The 7,368-nt window shown below is 34.0% G+C and overlaps 1 protein-coding gene across 1 annotated transcript in view; it reads left to right on the top strand.

Moving 5' to 3' along the window:
- The first annotated feature begins 812 nt into the window (after nt 1-812).
- Nucleotides 813-7,368, top strand: part of LOC119839446 (adenomatous polyposis coli homolog) — a 40,337-nt gene continuing 33,781 nt past the window's right edge. The window contains exon 1 of the mRNA XM_038365710.1: nt 813-1,168. The gene's annotated coding sequence lies outside the window, so the exon portion shown is untranslated. The remainder of the gene's footprint in view (nt 1,169-7,368) is intronic.

Here is a 7,368-nt window from a genome sequence, read left to right as displayed (position 1 = left end):
ATTTTTGTAATGCTTACAAAATTTCCTAATATTTTATAAATTTCATTGAATGCTATGACAATAACATAACATAAAGAGCTCGATAGATTATAACTGTCTATTAATAAACGTAATTTTTCAATTATTTAAAATAAACGATATCCGATTTGAAAATAGTACATTTAAATCATTATTTTTTTCTTTTGTATGAAAAAATATGAAATAAAATTCGTTGCAATATAACATTTTCTTGTTTATACAATTCTCTAGCATTAAAAGTCTGTCAATATTGAATTTAATTAGAATTTTTTAGTTTAATTAGTTTGCCTTAATTAAGTTTGAATTAATTAGTTTGCCTTCGATAACAATTATTTTAGTGTTGCAAAACATATTCTTTAGTAATAATAATAATATAGCCTTTTATTCACTTAACCTAACTACATACATAGCGAACAAGAAACAGTTACAAACTAAGTAAGTATTAACAAAAGTATCCCGAGTCACAAAATTTTCTTGCTTCTTTATTTTCTGTCTCTTTCTGTTTGCCAATCGTTTACATTCTGATCGGTCTTGAGCTACTCTGTTCTTATCGTATTTTTACTACTCATAAAAATAAAGTAAATTGTATACTAATGATAATTGAAAGTGTACAGCGAATATTAATTATAATATCATCCACTGGCGCAGTGAAGTGCTAATTAAACAATATTTATATCATGTTTCCTTGAGAACATAATACAAGTGCACTAAACGACCGAGTTGCTTTGATAAACTGACACCGTGAAATAATATCCCCCTGTATAATTGAGTGCTCGCACGCAGCATGCGTACGCGACTGAGCGTCAGTCGGTCTCGCGGCACGCGGTCATTGCGCGCGCATCGACCGCTGTTCTCAATTCAAATTTAAATTTCGAACGCGATCGCGAATTTTTGTTTTCTTCTTCTTATTTAAATAATGCAGTGACATTCGACGACGGTCATGTGTTATTATGAAGTGCCAGTGTTGTGTACAAATTGTTTCGCTTGATTGGAGTACTAAACGTAGTTGTGGGTACTCTTTGGTTTCAGGCACCGGTGCCTTTTGTCTAGCGGTTGCGTTGGTACAGTTATGATTATTCCGACTTTCTATGGAAATAAACATTGCGAATAAATATAGCCTTAGCAGAACTCAGCAGTGCAATTACCGATGGTATGACGTTGATTTCATGTAATCGAAAACACAAGTAACAAATTTCGATTGCACACTGTAATAAATTTACTATGATTATATTAGCAACATAATTATAATTAACTCAATATGCCTATTGCTGTAATGAATTGCGATCAGGCTGGCATACTAATTAATACGGCAGCGGCACTCTACGTGTTGACCAGAAAAGGACTTGATACACTGAAATAATCACTGAAAATGGGGCTTGAATATAACTAACAAATATATACAAAAGTAATAATGTATATACCGCTGACAGGGACAAATATTTAAATATGAAAAAATTGTATTGGGTAATTTGGTTCAAATTCTAAATCTTGGTGGAAGGAGGACACAAGACGTCTTAAAAGACTGAAACGGAATTTGTTTGTTCAAGAGATGAAAGGAGGATTAATAGAGAAATAATATTAATAAATTCTAAATTTAGTTTATTCATAAATTATTTTTTCGTAAGCTGGAAAACCTTAATATTTTAAATTTGTATCAATCCAATTCAATTATATACATTTACTGCAGAATATAATGATTATGAACGCTAGCGTTCCGCCCGCGGTACCGCCCTCGTAGTCAATATAAAAATACATAGGCCAAGGTTTTTCCGGCATAGTTGCCGTTCTTGTGGAATTTTGGGGATAAAAAGTATCCCATGTCCAATATCGGATCTCAAACTATATACGTACCAAACGAAATAACAGAATTCTATCGCATTTGTAATATAAGTGGGGAAAGACTGTTAAAATATAATTGCTTCGAAACAGTATTTTCAGATGACATAAAAATTTAATGCAACTTTTTTAAATACTAGCTGCGCCCCGCGGTTTCACCCGCATAAGTCCGTATCCCGTAGGAATATCGGGATAAAAAGTTGCCTATATGTTATTCCAATTGTCCAGCTGTCTACGTTCCAAATTTCATTGCAGTCGGTTTAGTAATTTTTTGCGTGAAAGAGCAACAAACACACATACACATCCTTATAAACTTCTATAATATTAGTAGGATTAGTAGGAAGTAGGATATATGTATAATTAAGTAGGATTATTAATGATACACGTAGGTAGAAACAATATGGTCAAGATTAAGATTCACAAATTTGTAATATTTTTTTCAAAATTTAAGTGTCATGAAGTTAGTATGAATGATCCATGTTACTTATCCCATGGAAGGTACATGTCCCGTGTCCCGTGCACACCTCTTCGAATAAATTATGTTTTTTATGCCTACAAATAACTTTTCCATATAAACAATTTCCATATAAAAATATCTTGATACCTTTAATTTTTAGTTTTATAGCATTGAAACGTTGCGTTGGCGTTGCTACGGTTAGGCAAGATACGCAGGTTCAAATCCTGCCTCGTCATCAAATTTTTTTATTCTTTCAAAATTTCTAATCTTGATACCTTGTTTTCACTCAAGTCCTACAGTGGACAGATTGCAAAAATTCTTTCACCATTGTAAATCTGCGTCTTCACTGAGCGACATAGGCTACATGGTACAACCACGGGTGAAGCCCGGGGCGGCCCGCTAGGTTGAAAAAAACCATTTATTGAACAATAATATCGTTCCGTGTAACGCAAGTGAGTGTAGTTAGAATCAGGCAGGTCGTAAGTCACGCGCCGGGCGATCCTCAGTTAATTTGTTTGTGGGGAACAGTTCTGTAGGTACCGATGCGGGTGTGACGTAATAAATACAGTTTACGGAAGTGACTACACTTGGTACACGTGTTGTTTTTTGATTCGTTGTTTTTGGGCGTGCATGTGGATGACGATATTACGAAATATGTCCGTCTCGCACATGTGTTTATATACCGACCGACCGACGTTCCCAACTCCGTGGATTTTCCATGAACGATTGATTGGCTTGACTCTTTTTGTGTTATGTATGTTAAGAAATTCTTGACGTTTGGTTTCCGTTTATGATTCTGGTGCATCTGGTGCGGGTACCGCACTCCGGAAAATCTTTATAGAAATATTTTTTTTTAATCTCCATTCCAAAAGGGAAGAAGTTATAGGTCATATGTTATATATACTAGGGAAACATTTGCATTACATAACATTACATTATTATTATTAATATTATCACAACACCGGCTTAAATGTATGGACTTTGTTTTTAATACGTGTTATGTGAAACAAAATAGTGTTGTTCTAAAGCACCTACAAATGGTCGCGGATGTCTACGGGGTCACGGGAGCTGCTTAGCTCCCGTGACCCCTTCAATAAAAAAAAAGACATCGTTGGGTGTTCGCAAAATCACCAGCCATTCTCCATCGTCCAATAAAACTGTAATAGTTGCAAACGTTCTTGACCTAGGTACCGAAATACGTTCAAGCCGACACTGGAGTAACGACCGCCGTGAGAGCGTGAACGTTTATAATTAGATGTAGAAATCCAAATGTTGCATATGCGTGCGCATGCGGCATGTCATGCGTCCACACATGATTTATTATATATTGCTTCGTGTGGATGTAGCTTTACGCGCCCGCGGTTGCCAGGTTTACGTAATGGCGTAATGGGGGGACTAGTTAAGGACGATGTATGATATACAACATAAGTTATTATTGCGTATATATAGACTTTGTTTTTCAATCCATATTGGAGAAGACCAGCTTGAAAATGTGAATAAAACTATTTTACACTCCTAACGAAATGTTTTGTTATTAACTATTTGGTACAGCATGGAGTAATTTCCATGCGGCCGTGGTATAAATGATCCTGAGACATGCTTCGATTTCGGGCTCATTTACATAAATTACACAATTCTTAAATGTAATTTTAGAATGGGTACAAATTGTATATCTACCATCGACTTAACATATTGTAAAGTCCATTAATAATCGCCTAAATTGTAAATAATCTTTGTTGAGCGGCTGAAGAAGTGAGTGAATTTGAGATTGACAGCACCAATTTGACGTATCCATAACCGTTGATAACCGCAAGTTGTGACATTCGATATGAGCTATTTATGTTCCAGATAAACATATCGGTTCAATAGCTTTACCCAATCATACCTACAGCTTCGTATTTGCAATATCTGCTGCATTCGTTATGATTATGATAATCGATCGTAAAGTCAGTGAAAGCCATTAATTATACATGCCACTAACGAATTTGCATCTTACACAACTAATTACGTGCATGTTATTCGACGAACACACCGCTAGCATAAGACTGCGTTCATGCTACGTAAGAAAACATCGCTCTTAGATTCGAGCTTTGTTTTGCCCGCGATTTGCTGTGAACAGTATGTGAGGTAGTAACTAGACTAACCTCATGTGTCTTTAGTCTATTCTAAGTGATATGCCTTCTCTATTCATACATCTTCGCTTTCTTCTCATATTCCTATGAAAATCTAATACAGATGGGAACCCGTCTTCTTACCCTTCCCAATCCTTCCTTTTATTCCATACCCTTAAAGACTTCTTATATGAAATTATTAGTGATTGTGTAGCATTGTCAGTACCACGCTAGTGACTCACTGACTAGAATAAACTGGCGCCAGTAAAGAGGTCACAGTAATACGAGATTCGTTTTAACTGTTGTCAATCTAATGGAGATTTGGAAGTTGCGTCAATTAGCTTTATGCGTCTCAAATTAACACATAGTTCGTGAAGCCTCAAGTTTTGTGGACATGTGGATTATGCGATTTCTGCCCACTTCTATTAATGTACTTAAAAGTGAAGCCTCAAGTCTTTTATGCATGTGGATTATTTTATCACTGACAACAGCTGCCTAGCCTACCGCGTTATTAAAATTTTATTAATGGATCTTTGGGGCTTAGAAGCAAACGTCAATGTCGTAAGAAAGCTTTGCTGCTGACAGAAAATGCGTTTAATTAATTTACAAAAGAGATTTAAAAGACTGCAATTGGAGCCACTCTTAGGAATTTAGACGTCTATGTACAATAACCATGTTCATTGTTCGTAGCTATGCTAAAGCAATGCTCTAATATACAGCGATTTTATTCTCGAATCAATTTCCGCATAATAGTCCAAGAAAATGGGTAGGGTAAATGCGAATTTGAGATTAAAACTTGAATTTTTGATATAATTTACTTTGAGGAATCTAAAAACGAACTGTGCAAGTTTTTTTTAAATTCACCGCCGAGAAGGGGTGAAAAAAAATAAATAAAGTCGTTTTTTTGAAATTTTGGCGAAACCGTAAGTGTTAGAAAAAAAAGTTTTAAATAAAATTTGTAGAGCGTAAAATTTTACACAAAAATGTTTTTATGACTTTTTTTCCTAAAATTGAAATTAACTGAGATAGGGTAGTTAGAAGCTAGGGGATGATAACTGCAACTTTAAAAAATCATAACTTATTGAAAAATTGATAAAACTCATATGTTTTTTTAAATTACTTATATAATTATAAACTTTGATCCTAGAGAAAAAAAATTTTTTTTCATTGTTTATAACAAAATTATAACAATTTGAAATTTTTATTTTCAAATTAAATCAAGTGAAACCGATAAAAAAAAAAAAAATATATATATATATATATACAGTGCCCGCCACTTAAATAGCCTCACCCTATTTTTTATGAGTATTATAATTACACGTGATAATTTGTATTAATAAATATCAAATATAAGTTGTACGCCGTGACGTTTATCGAACGACACATAAACAAGTCGGAATTTGTCTAAGCGCTGTTTGTCTGTCTTTGTTGGAAACAAAAGAACTAATGCGTGCCGTCCACATGAATAGCCTCAGTTTAATATAATCGTTCAACCCGTTCATTCAAGTTTCGCTTTTAAATATATTTTATTAAGATTAGATAATACAGACAATATTCTATAAAGACAATATTCTATGTAGACAATATTCAATTGTGTACTAGCAGTTACGTGATAAAAAAAAAAGTTATTGTAAGTATGGGACGTGGTTAAAAACTTGCGAGTTTAGAAATTAAAAGAGTGAATTTTTATTTAACTCAAAATTTATCTCATCGTGAGATAGCTAAAAAATTGGTCGCAGGCCAAAGGTAATTAATAATTATGCAGAAAATTAGGAAAACTATGGCCACCGGTATAAAGGACGCACAGAATTTGCAACTTAGGATCGTGAACGTCGTCTTATTTTACGCTCTGCTTCAAATTCCAGTCAGACCGCCAGGCAAATAGGTAGTAAAATAAATACTAGGGCATCTCTTTCTACAGTTCGACAGATTATTAGAACCTTACCTTAATTCAAACGAAAAACAATTATGAGCAAACCTCCTTTGAAAAAACATCATGTGGCGGCTAGACTGTCATTTGCTAAAAAGTACATGTGCTGGAAAACTAAGTGGAAAAATGTGATGTTTAGTGACGAGAAAAAGTTTAATTAGGTGGACCAGATGGAATTAAATATTATTTTCACGACCTAAAGAAAGAACCAAGAGTACTATCATGTCATCACTCAACTGTCGGCTCGGTGATGGCTTGGGGGGCAATTTCTTATTATGGTACTGCTGATTTAATTGTGCTAGACGGAAGACAAAATGATGAAAAGTATTTAAATTTATTAAAACAAATAAAAAACAAGATCAAAAAAGTAATGGGTAGAAAAAAAAAACATTTTGAGCATGATAATGCTTCCACACACACGTCAGCCATAGTTACGAAGTGGTTTGAAGAAAACCAGACCGAAGTTCTAGATTGGCCATCCTTGTCCCCTGATCTCAACATCATAGAAAATGTCTGGGGTTGGTTGTCTCGGCAAGTTTATAACGACGGAAAACAGTATGGTAATAAAGAAGAACTGATACAAGCTATTTACACTGCTTGGAATTCTGTGGACATTAATTACATACATTCTTTATATAAATCGCTACCTAATCGTATTTACGAACTAATAAGGCCTAATGGAAAATATACCAAATACTAAACTAACGAGTTTTAATAATTAAACAATATCTTTTTGCATGTGAGGCTATTCAAGTGGAAGGGGCAATTATTTGTTTGACGTTGTTTCTTAAAACTTTGATTAGATAATAATAAAAATTTTATTTGCTATTATAAGACTTCCTGTTTTATTTAATATACGATGCTTGATGTATATCTCCTTTTTCTATTACTATGTGAAATATTAATTTTGACGATGAGGCTATTCATGTGGCGGGCACTGTATATATATATATTTAATACATTAGTATTTCAAAAAATTGACCATACGCATTGAAATTTAATTTTTACCTGTTATT

This window comes from Zerene cesonia, chromosome 3 (assembly GCF_012273895.1).
Source record: "Zerene cesonia ecotype Mississippi chromosome 3, Zerene_cesonia_1.1, whole genome shotgun sequence".
Classification (NCBI taxonomy): domain Eukaryota; kingdom Metazoa; phylum Arthropoda; class Insecta; order Lepidoptera; family Pieridae; genus Zerene; species Zerene cesonia.
The sequence above is the reverse complement of the archived record's forward strand: the minus strand, read 5'-3'. Positions and strand labels throughout refer to the sequence as shown.